This window comes from Amblyomma americanum, chromosome 8 (assembly GCF_052857255.1).
Source record: "Amblyomma americanum isolate KBUSLIRL-KWMA chromosome 8, ASM5285725v1, whole genome shotgun sequence".
Taxonomy (NCBI): domain Eukaryota; kingdom Metazoa; phylum Arthropoda; class Arachnida; order Ixodida; family Ixodidae; genus Amblyomma; species Amblyomma americanum.
In genome coordinates, this window is record NC_135504.1 from 84361386 (window position 1) to 84379464 (window position 18079).

Genomic DNA, 18079 nt, shown 5'->3' on the forward strand with positions numbered 1-18079 from the left:
TACGGTGCGCATGAAGTATGGTATGAAACAGCATGACGCACAATGCGCAGGCATGTGCGTGAATATCTGTTTGGGTAGCGAGCACCAAAGTTCCTGCAGTCTGATGTTAACGCAGCTACCGACTAGTCTGTCCTTAATAGCGCATTCCATGTGGGTGCGGCATACTGTCCCTAGCGCGTACTCAACACACTTCGTCTCGCACTTGACGGCCATTTATAAGAAACAGATGCAGCACACTGTCGAGCTTTGCGTAGGGTCTTGCTTTGTCTAGTGTGGATTTTTTCAAGCCCTTGAGAAAGGAAAAGCTATCCAAAAACCAATACTTGCGCCCATCATCTTCATCCCTTGCAGGATCTTGTGCACGAAGTCAATGGCAGGGCACTCGGTTTTATTGGTTCTTCTTACGATATCCTCAGCTAGTTGAGAGCGAATCAGAAAGTCAGGCTGTGGCCTGTCTACTTAAAATGCAGGAAAGGAGAGCATACCACTTGTTTCGTTCGCTGAGACGTCTCCGCCTTGATGTCACGGCACGCTTGAAGAGGCGGCGAGTCGGCCGTTGGGTTCGCGGGTCACCACTTATTTTCTTTTTCTGCCCGACACCGTTTCCTCGTAGTTTTTCCTTGCGCTTGTACTAGGCATCAGCTCACTTGCTGCCAAGTGAGAAACAAAACTGCTGCGTTCAATACAACAAGGCTCAGCTGGAGACTGTGCAGGCCTCGGAGTGAAACTTCAAACTAAGGAAGCTCAAAAGAACAAGAAGTTGAACGTAGCATTGAAAACAACAACTTTCTGGTCTGTTACATTTTTCTATGCATCTAAGACGTGTCAAAAAACTGTGTTAGCCGGGTCTTCGTTCCCCCTCCCGTAAGAGAGTAAGACCCAACACGACAGATAAAGGAAAGAGACAGCAAAAAAAAACAAAAAAATACAAATGCATTCGAAGCGAACTGTACTTTTTTGCGAAAAGAGCAATAAAAAAGTTTCGTTTACAAAGAGCACATAGACGAGCGCGCAAACCCTGCATCATCGAGGAACACGGTGCATTTAAGCCACACAAACAAAACGAAACACGGCGCTGTGGAAGACCGGTGTACACGTGTCCACCTTATCCAGCGAGCGGAGACGTGCAGTCACACACGTCCCCTTCGTGCAAGCTTGTCTGAAAGCGTCGTCCCGCACATCAGTCGACCGACCCCCTGATTGCCGCTACGCGAGACATCCATAAAAGAAACACCGCTGGAAACGTAAATAAGGACAGGCAGCAGCCGCCTCGGAAGAGGGCAAGAAGAACCCAGCAGGAGGAGACGACTGTCCCGGCGTCTGACCGCATGGCAATTTGGCACTACCCCCCCCCCCCCCCCCCTCCCCTCACACGGGCGCGCACACACACACATCGCACGGGACACGCTCGACGCGAGCACAATCAAGAGCGAGGCTGATGGCGAATTCCCTCCTCCATTCGTGCCATGGTCCGGTTCCGCGTGCCGCCTCTCCCTGTCGTTGTCGTCGCGTGTGGTCAAGCGTGAGTCGCGTCGTAAGCGCTGTTTATTTCGGCTGAGTGGTTTTGTTGGTGGTGTCCCGCTTCTATTGTGGCGTATTTAACAGCAACCCAGCCTAGCAAGAGACGCTCCTGTCAGGCGCCACAGCTGGGGGGAAATGCAGGAAGGACGTCACCATTCTTCTTCCGCTAGTGCAATTGAAAGTTTCTTACCCAACAAGGATGACTAAATTCCCTACAAAAAATGCCATTTAGCGAACCAAACGAGCCTAAATGGCAGGCAGTCAAAGGTGTAATGAACGTGCTTGCGCTGTTGCGGTCCTTGATGGCGCTGTAAAACTGCAGGGAAGTAGGAAATGAGTTAGACGATTCAGCTGTACACGGTCTACGGCTTTCGAAACCAATTCTTGCCTCCACGGACAGTGTCTGGGAGAGCGTTTCCGGGTACCGCAGCAAAAACTCTACCAGAGGCGCCTTCAACCAACGGAGATGAAACGCGCCGAACCTCCGTCCGGCACGTGATGCCTGTTTTGTGTGTTTAGATACCCGCAGAATAAAGAACCGTACTGAGGTGCTCAATGGCTTCACTGGAAATTTCGGGACCCCAGCCATCTTCTCTACTGTATAATCTTGACCTTTCCGGTCATAGTAATTATAATTATTACACGCATCGTTGTGTAAGCCGCTTCGTAGTTGAAGTGGAACACTTTTAACCCGTAAAACGTATTCTTGTGACTGCCGGGGCTAAGTTGATGATGTACCGCGAGTTCCTTGATCGGCATGCTATGTGTGCTTTGTGCAGGAAAGAGAGTGGTAGTATCCTAAGGCCAGAAAATGGCCATGAAGAGAAGGAAGGCATGGGAGCCAGAATATAGGATTAAGGTACTATTGGAAAAGTACGCGCTACTTGGAAACGCAAGGAAACGAAATGACGAACGACACCAGAGACGTCGGGATTGTGTCGATTGTCATTTCGCTCCATCCGTTTCCAAGTAGGGCGTACGTTTCCAATGTGATCAACCAACCGTGCTTAGTGTCAGCATTGTTATATTAATGTACAGCGGTTAGATAGACTATTAGCCGGTATTCAATTAGCTCAGAACACATAAATTAAAAGCACCTAATTAAAGAAACACGGGAAAGGCAATATCTAAACTTTGTTAGCGACACTAAAATTTGAGAGATTGCAATATCTACATTTAGCCGCAGCTAGCCTTTTGTTCATTTCGAGGAACTAGTACGAGTAGAGTGAAAGCTGATTGATTGCTTCGAACAAACTCCAAGGCCCATGGGTAGTAGAAAAGTTGTCACTCAAGAAGTGCCTTTCTATTTCTCCCGCTTAATTTAGAATATCAGCGACGAGCAGTTGTTGGACGGTGGCTAGAAGTCGCCCACTCGCTCGCCTTTTTACCTCACATAGCTTGCTCACAGTGACGCTGAGATATTCACGTGAAAGCGCTGGCAGTTGAGAACACGTTGGTATCAAACTTTGTACATCTAAGCTCTGTGTAGTATGAGCACACGACGTGAAAACGGTGAGTGCTTGCATGGCTTGACACGATGCATTGCATCAAGTGACATTTCGGTCTGAGAGTCAAAATTGATGAGCTGGGTTTACTCCAACGGTAGTCAGTTGGACACCGTTTTATGCGCCAACAATTCGTAGATTTCGGAGGCTATCAATAAGACATTCTTTCTGAAATCCCGGTGTCCCGATGGACAGTGTCCAAGGTCCTTTTCTTAATTTATGTCATCGAATGCGGAGTGATACGGTACACAGGGCAGAAGGCTTCGCGCTCTGTCTGCACGGGGGAAGCAGTTATGCCTTGTATAATGATGCTCCAAGACATATGTTAGTTCGATTGCCTTAAAAATCTGGTGAAAGGTATTACATAATGTGCGAGAACAAACACAGCGAAAGGTGACTAACATTTTCGGCAAAAGGGGCTCAGCACGTGACGGCAGCGATGCCATTGAACAGGTCGTTCCAGTCTGCAGCAGCACGGGAAAAAAAAAGAAAAATGCGGCAAAGGTGACAGTGCGGGCGCGTGGTTGGGAAACTTGATACGGGTGACGAGTGCGGTGAGATATTTAAAATATATATATGGGGGCTGGCAGGACAATGTAGGGTGCGTGGTCAAGTGAACTACTGAAAAACCAAAAAAATTATCAATAAAAAAAAATAAGAGGCGTAAAATTGCATTGCGCGTTTAAAAAGCGTTAGCATTACAAGCATTTTTGCACTCTGAAGCCATTTGTGTAGCCGCGAGGTTTCTGGGCGGACTTTGCTATTTGTCGGAATGCTACCACTTTTTTTTTCGGCCATACGGCTGCCTATATAGTGAGATGTGGCCTTAATGTGAATTTTCAGAGGATTGCCATGAGGCGGAAAGGAGACTCAGCCATCAGCCATTTGGACTTTTTCTGAATCATTCCGCGTCACTTCAATATTTCGCTGAGTTATTCTTGGTCATTTTCTTTTTTGCTGAGTCATTATTAATCATTTGTTTTGCATGGTCATTCTTTTATTCAGATTTCTTTTTGGAGAACGTTGTTCCCGTGGCAGCTACGTTCCGGCCTCTCCCTTCTCTCCCATACAAGTGGAGAGGGGGATTTTCTTGTCCACTGGCGCATTAATAAGCGAATACGGGCAATAGGGCAACGAAGTGAGAGGTGTAATAAACCGGATTCTGGTTTCTAAGATGACACATTGATGTCGTACGAATATGAAGAGTGAATGAATTTCGCCGCTCCGTTTTGAACAGATTCGAATGCGTTTATAAAGCAGGCGTTAAGCAGGTACCAAATGGGCGATGCGTATTATAACCTCGATCTGAGAAGACATTTGTACGCTAATAATTTTAGGTTTCGGGGGAAATGACAGGAAATGGCGTCGTAAAAGTCCAAGCGTTTAATTAACAGACGAAATGAGATTAGTGATGTGCATAGCCCACGAGAAGTCTTTACACAAGGTGATGCCTAAGCACTCACTGATAGAACAGACTGCGCAGAACAGACTTATTACGTATGAGGAATCGTGTGTTGCCGTTGATGGCTCCTTTGCGCCAAATTGGCTACTTTACAACTCCCTCTGGTGATGAAAATTTCGGGTTGGTGCCCTGGCTATTTTCCGGCTATCTTAAAGTTCTGTTCTCCTTCATTTAATAGCCGTTTATTTTTATTCACACCATCCCCACGGACGTGGACGGTGCGCATCGAGGCGCCCCTATGTGCGACTAGGGTAGCTAGGGAGCATACATGCGCGCGGGACGCGACCCTGAAACAGGTGACATCTGAGAGATTTCACTAGATCAGGAGGCTGTTAGAAAGGACTGCTCCAAGTTACTGAGCCAAATAAATAAAGAAACAAACAAACAAATAAATAAATAAGAGTAACTTTATTTCGCAACTTTACAAGGCGAAAAATGTGGCCGGAGAAAAAAGCTGCTACAGTGCAGCTTGATTGGGGCTCCAGCCACGCGTCAGCAATGGAAGCAAAGATGCATGAAAAATAATAATAATAAGCATACTAAATAAAACAGGAATATGTTAGAAATCCAATGCGTCACTATAAGGACACACTGATATAGAGGAATGGAGAATCACATGTGATAACCATACCAAAAATACCAGCTAAGAGATTATTGTACGAGGCCGCCCAGAATAAGAACAAATTATGGCTCTCAAACTACGATATACCAGATAACATTTGTTCTAAATTCTAACAAACACATAAAAGACCTCATCCATAAATACAGAAATGAGCGCTTATTTAGGGAAAAATTAACAGAAATGCTTTTAGTAGAACCCTCATTAACTTACTCTCGTGAAAACGTTTCTAATCAATGATGTAAATGACTACTTATTCTGTTTCATTTTCTTTTTTTACGTGTCTGCGGTAATCTTGCCATTGTAATTCGTTTGTGTTAATTTATATGTTACATGTTACGCTTTGTTGCTGTGCCAGGGGGGACGGGCCTCGTCAGGATTAATATGCCTTTTGCCCTCCCCTTGAAGTATGTATACATGCTTGGAATAAAGAAGTTACTATAACAGGAGGGCATGTACTACCTTCGAGGTATTACAATAGTGCATCAAGACACACAGCAAATGATCCAACAGGCGACAGTAATTCTCGCACGGAAAACAGCATATAATGAGGCTGTTAGAGTAAAGCGCATATATAAAAAATGCAACATCCTAGAGAAACGGTGACCGGAATACCGCACAGAATTGGGGTCTCCCGCACCCTTTGGAGTTATATATATATATGTTTCAGGTGAAGAACTTCGATTCAATTTTGACAAATACTCTTGTACACAAACAAGTGTTCTTTTATTTTATCATGTAAATACTCTTATCAGGTCTTCATTTGTCAAAGTTGTGATGTCGATATTCTGTGTGTCATAGTGGTTTAACATTATTGGAAGCGTATGCTGAATTCTTTGTCCACCATACTGTGCGCGCGAAAAACAAACAAACAAACAAAAATGGCGACACAACTGCAGCGGCTTCGAAATGCCTCGTCTGCACTTCGGACGCTGCATGCCATCAATCCTGATGACACACAAGCGCGAAGAGCCGTGAAGGCATCCTGAAGCTGCCGCTGTATTTTTTTAGTCTCCTCCATGGAGTTGGTGCCGGAGATATGGCAACTGCAAACAACTAGCCTCCACATGATCCCACATCATGTTTGAGTTTATGGAACGCAGCAGAATAGTACAAAGACGCTTGTGGCGAATGTAGTTTTCCACACCTGGCGAAAGGCCCTTTGAAAATTTTGTCAGTTCCCGTTTCTAATGCTGATGATAAGTGTTTGTTCCCCTGTGAGGACTTCACAAAACAACAGCGCAACTAAATGAAGATGAACTGCCTACTGGCGATTCCACGAATCAAGTTCGGTCTGCGGCTTTAAGGAAAATCAGCTTCAACGTCCTATTGATTTGGCCGAGTTGTTGGCTAGAATGTGATAAAATTACTCTTGCGGAACACTACATACGCGCACTGAATACTTGATAATTCATTTATTTATTTGCAACATACATGTGACTCAAATATCAAGCAAAAGGGCAAAACTTTGAGCGCTTTATTCTGTTTATTGCGTTTTTTCAAAATGCTATTATTCACTTTCCTTTAATAACAACGGTATTAATAGCATCGCTTCCGTTCTATTTGGCTAAACATGGTGCTAAGATTAAATTGCATGGATACTATTGGCTACGTTTAGGTCGAGTTCTGGCTCTTTTTAAATTGTGCCAGACAGCAACCCTGGTTACGGCGGCGGTGGAAAGACAAGCGTTTACATATATTAGGGTTAGGTTCCATCAACCAATCGTCACATCACTGCTGAATGCGGTTAAGGTCGCCTCAAAGGATATGTTGGTAACTTTAAGGCAAGCAACACAGTCGTCGGCAACCATGCGAATATTACAGGATACAGTGCTTAGTAAGTCATTATAGAAAATTAGGCAAAGAGGCGAACGTAGTACGGACCCTTTAAGGGCACCTGAGGTTAATGGTAGAGTATTGTAATTGTGAATATTAACAGCGTCAAATTGTGAGCGATTAGTCAGCCTATCTTTTAGATTTAGACATTGTAGGGCAAATGAAAACGGGAAAGCTTCAGGTGTTAAAGGTTATGAATTGTCATGTCGAAGGATTTCGCAAAATCTGATAAAATGGCGTTGGTCTGTTGCTTTGAGTCGAGCTTAGCAGGCAAATCTTGAACCTGCGTTTGACATGTGAAGCCCATTCGCCTAATGCGGTGTGGAGAATGGGAAAAAGTAGTTGGAGTCAACGAACCTCATGATATATGCGTAGATGACTCGTACCATGAGTTTGTAGTGCCCGCTAGGAAGAGAAACGGGACGGAAATTAAATATTCAATCTTTTTTACCCGATTTACAGAGTGCACCACCTTTTAATTCTTCCAGTAGTCTTGTAGTGCGATGATGAAAGCGATTGCGCAAAAGTAAGCGCCGAAATTCGGTAAATATCTACTATCTGTAGAAATATCTAGATAATTCTGCCAAAATATGATGGAGATGAAAGTTCTAGGATATCAGTTAGGTAGGTAGGTAAACTTTAATGACTAAAATCAGGGGAATGTTTCCTGAACATTGTGGGTGGGGTCCTCATTCCAGGGCTCCACTAGCTTGGGCTGTCAGGCGGACCTGTTTTGTGAGGGCTCTGTAATATGAGCGATACGACCGCTGGTCATATCAATTAAGTATGGAATACCCGATGATTAGAATGCCAGCGGCGTGAATCACCGTATGCTGTCCTTGAAGACGGCGTACGAAATGTTTAAGTTTGGCTAATAAATACGAATGAGGAGGGGTCAAACGCGGCTGCCAATCCAGCATCACTGATTACTGCGCCTGATTAATCTCTGAGGGTTATCTCGGGTGTGTGAGGCTGGTTTGGGATTTGGCAGGATTTCCTGACGTTACTGGTAAGCATACGAGGTAAAAGCGATCGATGAAAATTCCGCTGAATTACAGCTAGACATGATTTTTAGGTCTTGTAACATTATGCCCATGCGCCTCTAGTCCGAAAATTGGGTGCAAAATAAAAACGTGTATTGCTGTTTCGCAAACCTTTTAGTGCTTTTCAAACCAAGCCTTCGGTGAAATAACGAGAAAGCAAAATTGGGGAATCAATGTTTTCATTAGACTTTCAAGCTCATTTTTGAACAATGGCCAAATTTTGTGAATGTTTGGGGAATAAACACTGGGCGCAAAAACATCAAAAGATAGATTGTTCCTCATTTATCATCATATAGTTTGATTTATCGTAAAGACGGGTAGTTTTATTTCATCTTCGGCACCGAATGGGCATGAGTTCTAAGTTAGCATAAATGATTTTGTGGTCACTAATCTCACAGAGTTACGTAATGGGGTGAACGTTATCTGGTTGATTTGTTAGCAAGAGGTTCTTAAATTTTTGTGTTTCGCGAGAAGGTTCTAGTATCAGCTGAGTGAGACTGAAATTGTGGAAAAAATCTAGAAATCCTCTTCCTTTTCCATTGTTAGCACTAGGCGGTGACTAGTTATGCCAATCAATAATCTGAAAGCTAAAATCGCCAGAAATAGACATGCGAATAAAGGTGCTTTGAAATAAGTTGACTAAGTATAAATTATTGAGCTGACAGAACAAAATCACGAAAACAAAAACCGTATGTGACACAGCGTGAATATTAAGGCGTAACATTTTGATGTCAGATGAATTGTTAACGAGAGAACGTCTTAAACACTGGCTGACTGCAACAAGTGCACCGCCTCCTAGAGCGTCCTTGGGAAAATTAAGAGGGTTTATCATGACTAAGAGCAAAATATCGTGCAGTAGCACTATTTACGGTGGGTATTTAAGGCCTTTACGTGCTAAAAGCATTTCACCTAAAGGCCTTTACCACAAAGGCCTTTGACCTAAAGTCCTTTACCCTGAATACCGTCAAAGCACTTGCCATGAAGGCCTTCATTCTAAAAGCCTTCACCATACGCCTTTACCATAAAGGCATTTGGGTAAAGAGTTAGGTAAAAGCCTAAAGTCTAACCGAGGTGAAGGCCTGCCAGGTGTACACACCTGCCCACAACCCGATGGAAATGTGGGCCGCCTGCCGCAAAGCAGGCTTCAGACACGTACCGTCTCTGCCAACAGTAACCGAGACAAGGGTGGTTTGTTTCTTAGCCGCTTAGCGAAGCTTTTACAGGAGCCCTTAAGCTATGAATCTGTGTAGCGTAAGGTGAACCCTTATTGTCTCCTCTTGTAGTTCCAGTTCAAAGCGCAGAATTTGTCTGGTGCAATATCCGTCTTAAGAATGGGCACCTGCTAACAGTTGGCTCTTTTTACCGCCCCCCGATCTCACTTCACCTGAATCGTATAGATTACTGTCTGACCTCATTTCTACAATAAATAACGACTATGTTATTCGCGGCGACTTCAATCTGTCTCAAGTTCAGTGGTTGAACAGTAAGCCTGTCCTTAGTAATTTATGAGCACTTTCCTTAGCTCTTCCGACTTAATATTGGAAAATTATCTCTACCAGTTTGTTACTGAGCCTACTAGGCTTGGTCATAGCCGGTTTTCTGTTCTAGACCTGCGTTTTTGAAACCGGGCTTCACTGGTATCTGATAACTCTGTCATTCTGGGCATCAGTGACCACGACTGCGTTGTTGCCCATGCTCGGATCGTGCCGTTTTCGTGTCCTCGCGACCTACCTAGGAAGGTTTACTTTTTTGATAAGGGCGATGATGCTTCGCTCTCATATGAGGTTGCCAATTTTCTGCCGGAATTCAGCGACTTAAATGAGTGCTTAGAGTGTAATGATGTCTGGAAAACATTCAGCTGCACCCTGAAACAACTGATAGACAAACACGTACCCTCCAAAATTCAGACAGCAAAAAAACAAAAAAAACAACAACAACGCAGACATAAACCTTGGGTTACTCAAGAGGTCAGGCGACTGGTTAATAAGAGACATCGTCTCCTAAACACTTACAGGAGGCATCGTAATCCTAGAGTACGTGACATATCATGCTGTCTTGGAAAGAATATTAAGAATAGCAAACAAAACAAGGTTGCAAAGGAAAAATATTTCTTAGAACTAGGTCCTAAGTTAAAAAACAACCCGAAAGAAATGTAGATGTGTTTAAAAACAAACTGTAGAGAGTCAAATGGCATTCTGAGCCAAAAAGTGGCAATGTATTAGTTACAGATGACTATGAAAAAGCCTGCTACTTTAATATTATTTCCAGTCTACTTTCAAGACTTCATTCCAACATGAACTTCCGGTTACTCACGACGTCGTGTTAGAGCCCATGACCGAACTCGTTGTGACCTACAGTGGCTTTGTCAAATTGCTTACCAATATAGATGTTTTCTCGGCAAATCGACCTGATGGCCTACCTTCCTACGTGTTAAATAAAGGCTAGTTCCGACGCGATTGCCTATTTTCTGGTTTTGATATTAGAAAAATCCTTAGGTTCTTCATTGTTACCTAAAAATGAAAAACTGCAAATGTAGTCCCAATTCATAAAAGTGGCACAAAACACACTGTATCCAATTACAGACCAATTTCGCTTACAAGTTTATGCAGTAAAGCGATGGAACACATAGTGTGCAGTGCTGTAATAAAGCATTTAAAAGGAGTAGTTTTTTCACCGAATTCCAGCATGGTTTTAGATCTGGCCATTCGTGTTCAACACAACTCTTGGAATTCAGTCATGATCTTTTTGAGCTTAGTGTAGAGATCGCTAGCACATTTCTGGACTTCCGCATGTTTTGTTGTTGCATAAATTACCTTTTCTAGGTCTTCCCTCGTGGCTAATTCACTGGATTCAGTGCTATCGACAAGATCGCAAGCAACGCGTTGTAATTAATGGCTCACAATCTGGTTATGTTTCTGTCATCTCTGGAGTCCCTCAGGGATCTGTTTTGGAGTCCTTGCTGTTATTGATATATATCAATGATATTGTTCACGATCTGTCATGCAAAATACGTGTGTATGCAGATGATTGCGTCATTTATCACATCACAAAGTGTTCCTCGGACCATGATTACCTCCAGAGAAATTTGGACTGTATACAGCACTGGTGTTTTAAATGGCAGATGTCTCTTAACCCCACTAAGTGTCAGTTTGTATCCTTTACACGTAAACACAAGCCATCTCTGTTTCACTATGCTTTAGACGCTGTACAGCTGTCGAAAGTGAGCGAATACAAATATTTGTTCGTTTATTTTTCATCTAAGCTAACCTGGAATAAACACCTCGAATACATATCAGCAAGGGCTTGCAAAATGCTAAATTTCATCATACGTAATTTCAGAAAAGCGCCTGCCAAAATTATAGAATACTTTACTCTACTAACGTAACATCTATTTTGGAGTACGCCTGCACGGTTTCGGACCCCCATACTAAGCTTCTTTCCGACATCCCTGAAAGGATAGAAAACGGCGCAGTTCAATTTGTTTGCAATAATTATAACTTCACGTTTAGCGTTACATTATACTGAGGGATGGGTTGGAATGGGAACTATTAAGCAGGCGGAGAAAAAATTCGCAGTTAAAATGCTCTACAGAATGTATTCCGGAACAGTTAGAGTAGAGAGAGAAGCTTAGTTTTTGCCTCCTCATTTTGTATCTAAGAGGTGCGATCACCAACTCAAAATAAAAGAATTTAATTGTCGCAGCAATGTATTTCATTATTCATTTTTTCCACACACTGTCAGTGAATGGAACCGACTTCCACAGAAAATTGCTGAATGTAACAGTGAAACGTTGTTTCGGGCTTTGTTGCCAGATGTGTAGCTGCTTGCGCGGTGCCTTCGTTTAATTTGCTCGTTCATTCCTTCTAATTTTTATCTTGTTTGTTATTGTGGCGCTATTCTGTTCTTTTCTCATCTTTTCTTTTTCTTTCTCACACAACGGCCTCTCTCAAGCAATGTGTATTTCCCCCCTGCAATAATTACTTCTGGCGCTGCAGGTATTTTAAATAAATAAATAAATTTAGGGGTGTCGTAAAGTCTGTTATATGGTTGAGAAGAAAGAACTTGCTGTTCGGTTACTTTTGGCAAAGGGGGTACTTATGCTCCAAATCGAGAAATGCGTCGAGTAGTGCCACCACACTGAAAGCAGCAAGTGAAGCAATGTCGCTGTTCAGCCAAGTTTCGGTTAACATCATCAAATAACTGCTGGATGACGCAACAGTATTAGAAACAAGTTTGAGTTTAGACAGAAAACTTCGGATGTTAGTACATACTGCGGAGAGAGAAAGACAAGACAGAGGAGCGTTTCGGCACTGCTTTGGAATCGTTCATGACGAGGTAATAGCTATTCGTATTGTGAAGGGAAGGTTTGTTATTTTGTCTATGGTTTCCGAGGTTCCGTCGAAAACGTAGCGGCTGGGAACGATGTCAAAGGTCTTGTATTGTGAAGAAAATACCTAAGCTTGTGCTTTTGCAAAGGCGTCTAACTGCTTACGCGCGTTTTTGACTGAGGGAAGTCTTCGCCAACACTCAACTTCGTTTCTTTATGTTTACATTAATTCGAAAGAATGATCTCTTTGGTCTTATGGGACCTGAACTTGAGAATTATGGGGCGAGTGTGGTTAGACACATTACGCTGGAGGCGGTGGGTGCACTCTATGTTATCGGGGTCAATTGTTAAGTTCATATATTCAAAGCAATGGCGAATGACCATTTCCTGAAAGCCCTTCAAAATTATCGGGAACGCCAAAATATACAAGGTTGTTTTGAAGCCAGCGATTTTCGGCATCGCCAATACGAGCCTTAAGAAAGGCGCTCTGGAGAGCCATTCGATAATTCTCGGATTTAATAGATTCCACCATGGTTTGCATAGATAAGAAAGGTTGCAAATGGGTCTGTAGATCAGTCATACGCTTTGTTAAGCCAGGCATGGCGCTGTCACTTGAATTAAGCTGCCTTTTAAGGCCTTGCATTCTGGAAATTGATTTACTTTGCCTGCTAACCTACTGTTCACAGCTCATCGAGGCGAAAAGTACATTGTGGATGATTTTTGAGAATATCTGAGTTCATGAGATTACTCAAGCATCACTCGAGCACAAATCACTCAAGCATGTACAAAAATTGTGGATGTCTAGCGAGGAGCATTAGGTGTACTTGTCGTGCCATTCGACCTTGAGAGTGGCTATGCAATTTTACGTGCTTGAGGGTGGCCTTCTCAAAGAAAATGATTTTGGAATAGACTGGCGTCAATAAAATATCACCAAGATGCCCCATCATATGAGGAAGGGAGACGGATTCCGAGCTTTGGGCTGGCGTGTCTCGTACTTTTGTACATTAAGCACTCAAAGATTTGTGTTTTCAATTGAGCCATTTCGTTGATTTTAAAGGAGCAAACCACAACGACGATCAAATGCGGTCATAAATCCCTAGCTGAGCGGAATTACAAATCATATGAATTCTGGCTAACAGTAAATGCTTTTTGAAAAAGACATAGCGCATGAAGACTGGACAGTGCAGAGACAACACAGGACGAGCGCTTACTGACAGCTGCAGGTTTATTTGAAATCCACACTCGAGGAAACCGGTGCGCATGTTCACCCACGCGGCAACAAACGGAAAGAATAGGACGCCGATACAGCTATCATGAAAACATCACATGTACAAAAATTCAGCGCCAGACAAACGGTAACAGCGAACACCCCCTTTGATCTTTAACTTTCAGCACGAAGAAAAGTATTACAAAATTTTTTATGCAAGAGAGCAAGGGAAGGTTCGCTAACTCACTTGTCCCTTCCAGTTCTTTGGATGTTAGACGCCTCAACAATTTCTCTGGTAAGCTTGTCTTTGGCGCGGCCAACAACCTTAGTTTTGTACAAAAGAGGCCAATACCTGCAGTCCCTACAATGCATGGGCAAGCGCCTACCGCTTGCACCCTCGAGTGAATTGGAGTGTTCGCGTAGGCGATCATTCAAGCATCGGCCAGTTTGGCCAATGTAGACGCTGCCGCAGCTTAGAGGGATTTTGTACACAACGCAAACAGTGCACTTAACAAATTTAGTTGCATGCTTGATTTTGCGAGCTGGTTTTTTGGCAGTATTCCTGCTAGAAAGAGTGCAGAGACTTGAAAGCTTTCGGGGGGCTGTGAAACCCATATCTACTCCGAATTTTTCAGCTACTCCTTTTAAATTATGCGAAATGCTGTGGACGTAAGGCAGTACTTCAGATATCTTTTTCTGATTTTCTTTCTGGGAACCGGACCACGTTTCTTCTCGACGTGATTTCTTCATAAAGTTTTTTGCCGGGAACGCAGCCTTAGTCGAATGTGGCACATAGGCCCAACAAATGTGGCTAGTGTGGTTAAAAAACAATCTCAAATCTAAAAATTGCAGTGAATGACGTTGTGGGAGCTCGAAGGTGAATTTTAGGCCCATAGAAACGGATGAAAAAGCGTGAAGAACTTTGTCAGCGACAAAAGCGATATTATCTTGCGTTGGTTGCAAAAAGACCAGGAAGTCGTTTACGTACCTAAAGACTTAAAGGGAAGCTGAAATGGTTTTCAAATCGCATGAAACGCTGTGGTTGGAAAGAAAGGACCTTGAAAATCATGTGTGTAAATTTTTTCCCGATTCTTCCGCAAACAGAGCTGCAATCGCTTCTTAAAAACCCGCCACCGCCACGCCCTCGTCGCTTCCGGAAGCGCCGGGTGGGGGGACGGCAGAGAGAAGAGCTGGCGGAAGTGACGCCATTCACGGAGAGTCGGCCGGCCGTCCGGCTGCGCTTGCTCCGCTGCGGCCCGCGCTTTGGCGAACCGCAGATCAACGTAATCTTCTGCCAGTTCCGTTTACTTTGTCTCGTTCGGGCGTTCCCTGTAATGCTTGAAGCCTGCATATAAACGAATTTTGGCATGGTAATCCTTTCGAAGAGCGCTGAGCCCACAGCTTGGCAGAATCCGTCGGTTGTTCTCCCCCAGCCTCTTTCACGTTAACCAGACAATCTGGTGGTAAGCAGCATGCCGAAACTGCCTGCACAAAATATGTGCAGCAATATTTCTCTTGTCGTTATATTACTTTCTTACCTGTTTGTAAACTCTTTTCCTTTTCCAGCTGGTTCACATCCACGCACATCCACGCCGCCGCACTGTCTTTAAGGCACACAGTCTTGAACTTTTTTTGAGCTCGTTACGCACTGTGTGCCTTTTTGCTTTTTCCTTATTGCTTGCACCTCATGGCAGCACAAGCAATTCTCTTAATTTTTCATCAGCGCGCAGCACATGCAGGTGCACCTAACTGAACCAAAAACCGATTATATAGGCCTTGTATACTTGATCAAAGCAAACATTTGCATTCATGAGCGCTTGGCCATGGCTGACGATCAACAATGGGGCCAGAATTCATACAAATTTGTCCTTGAGTCAGAACGGCAAAGTGGTAGAGCAACGGTACGCATATATCTGCCACAAGTAATTCTGCTCGTTATCTCGATACGCAAAAGCAGCAATTATATCTCGCAGCACACTAGTTTTGATGAGCAGCACTGCGTGCTCCGAAACGCAGCCATAATTATTTTCAAAAGCGTGTTCAGTATGAAAAAAAAAAAACAACGCACGGCTGTAAGTGCAGAAGTTTCATGGTTGAACAGTAGCCCGAACATGCGACAGAAGGAAGTCGCACACGGGAGCTTCCTCCCGGTCGCCTCGTCTCTTGGCGCTGCAGTATAGCAGTGCACCAACTCAACTCATCCAGTTTGACATTCTTTTGTAGTTCTAAAAGGCCTTGGGGGTAATTAGGCAAGTAACTACAAATAAATGAACGAACAAATGCTTTACCTCGCGCGACTCGTGTAAGCGTGCCGGTGATCTGATTTAGATCATGTTTACAGGCGTTACAAGAAGTTGGTGGCCAGGCTTTTATACGGCAGCGGTGCACAGAAACGTTTCGGCGCAATTTACTATTTTTTTATTTCCATTTGCACCTATACAAAACATATGCACACGCATGCACCTACGCAAAACATACGTATCAGTCGAGACTTGGTTTTCGTGTTACTCTGGTAGGACGTGAATGGCCCATACAGGGTTAACGAAATTTCCAGCTTGCAGGCGCCGCCATGCGGTCGCTTCTCTGTTACTTAGCTTCTTATCAGGCGGTGGCACCAGTCTTCTGTTTAGTCTCTAGTTCTCGACGATTTCGGAATAGGTTTGCGCACGTTCGTCCAGGTAGCGACAGTCCGGCGGTTCCACGGTTACCCGGAAGCAAAGAATATGGGAATGCGCTGACTACCCCGGAGTCGACGAAGATATTGATAGCAGGGAAAGCTGGGAAGCCCTGCTGGGCAGCGAAGAACCCGCTCGGCAGTAACAAGCCAATCCGCCTGGCGGCTGATGCCGCGAAGAGATAAGGTCTCTTTGTTAGCCTTTAGTGACGGAGGCTCCGGCCCCCGCCCTCCAGGCCTGCTTGCCGGGGGCGTTGAGTAGTAAGGTGTCTCCATTTCGGGTGTAAATAAAACCTGTCATCCACCCATTCATCCAGTCGAGATTTTCAACACGTGAAAATGTCGCGACTTGACATACGCTGCTGGCGCACTCCGCGGCGTCGTTGGTTCCGCCGTTTTCTGAAGCTGCTGATGGCTCGAACATGCATGGTGAAAGTCCGAACTGTTCAACACTGCTTGGATTATCCATAATTTCCACAACATAGTCCTCAAAAGCCCGCTGAAGCAACGCGCTACGCAGCAACGCCGTCGGTGCCGGCTGGAGATCCCCGTGGATGACGTCACGACGGTCCAGACCAATCGCTGGCAAGAGCGGCGTTCGCTCAGCGCCCCGAGGCGATGGGGCGCGTTTTCTTCTAAAAAACAGCTTTTTGCGTTTATTTCCGCTCTTTTTGAATGAGATATTCCGTTTCAGCGGACTAAAAGCTATAAAATGACGCAGATAACTCATTTTTTTCGAAAAGTGCTTCAGCTTCCCTTTAAGCAACGGGTTCAGTGTTGAATTTTTGGTTTAGGGCACAGTCAAACTTTGCTAAAAAGAATTCACACAATACAGGCGCCACGCAAGAACCGATACAATTCCACTTTTTTGAATGTAGAACTTGTCATTGAAATTGATGATCGTGCTGTTCAAGCTGGTGAGATCATCAAGGCGGAGTGCTGGCGACAGGTGCGACATTTAAATGAGTGGGTTAGGGATTTCTGCCTGATACTGGGTGAAACCGGGCCCTGTGGGCAAAAGCGTTTGCGCAGCTACCAGACGACTGTGCGCGCTGCTACGGATTTTTCTTGACGAAAACCCTTGTAAGCCTTCGAAGAACAGCAGCAAAGAGAACAGCTACGGTTCCTGTCCCCTGTCTGGGAGATGCCTCGCTTCCTTCAGACATTCTAAATATACTGCAACGCGGTCCTAAGTTTGCCTTGGAAGCAGACGTCAAGAAACATGAGTGGTTGGCCGCGGTCCGAAGAATTGCAATGAAGGCTCCAAAGGACGATAAGGATTGGTGCCAAGCTGAAGGAGTGGCGTCGGCAAGCAGGAACCTTTTGTCTCAAGGGCCGCCAGCAGTCTTTTCTTCATGACATTTCCGAATATTTCCGTGAGTCGAATCTTTCGCTAATGTTAGCCGATAAAGAAGGTGGTTTCACCGTCTTACCAAAAGGCTTGTTTGATGAAAAGGCCCAGTTGACGAAACAAAAAAAACTTAAAACAAGTTATCAAGAAGCCAAAGAAAGCTAAGACCAGAGCTTTTGCCCTTCTTAGTGAAATAAATTTGGAAAAGCTGGCCAAAAGTGTGAAGAGCATAGATGGTCACGTTTTGAAGGTCTTATTCAGTGCTAAGACACACAAGGCGCAGGTACCTTTAAGAGCCATTGTCACCGAGCGTGAAACGTGGCAAGCAAAGATCAGTAGGTTTCCACAGCTTCAACTCAGCAAGCTACGGATTGATGACTCTTTCAAGGTGCGCAACTCGGAAGAAATTGCTCAAGTGCCTCGTGAAGAATGGCACGGGGCTAACTGCGGCATCTCGGTGGATATTGAAGAATTATTTTATTAAGTTCCGCACGATGAGCTTTTGGTAGCTGTTCGCGAGAGCATTTATGTTGC

The 18079-nt window shown here is 44.3% G+C and overlaps 1 protein-coding gene across 1 annotated transcript in view; it reads right to left on the bottom strand.

The window, feature by feature from the left end:
• Window positions 1–18079, bottom strand: part of dachs (unconventional myosin-IXb-like dachs) — a 487807-nt gene that overhangs the window by 460742 nt on the left and 8986 nt on the right. The window lies entirely within an intron of this gene.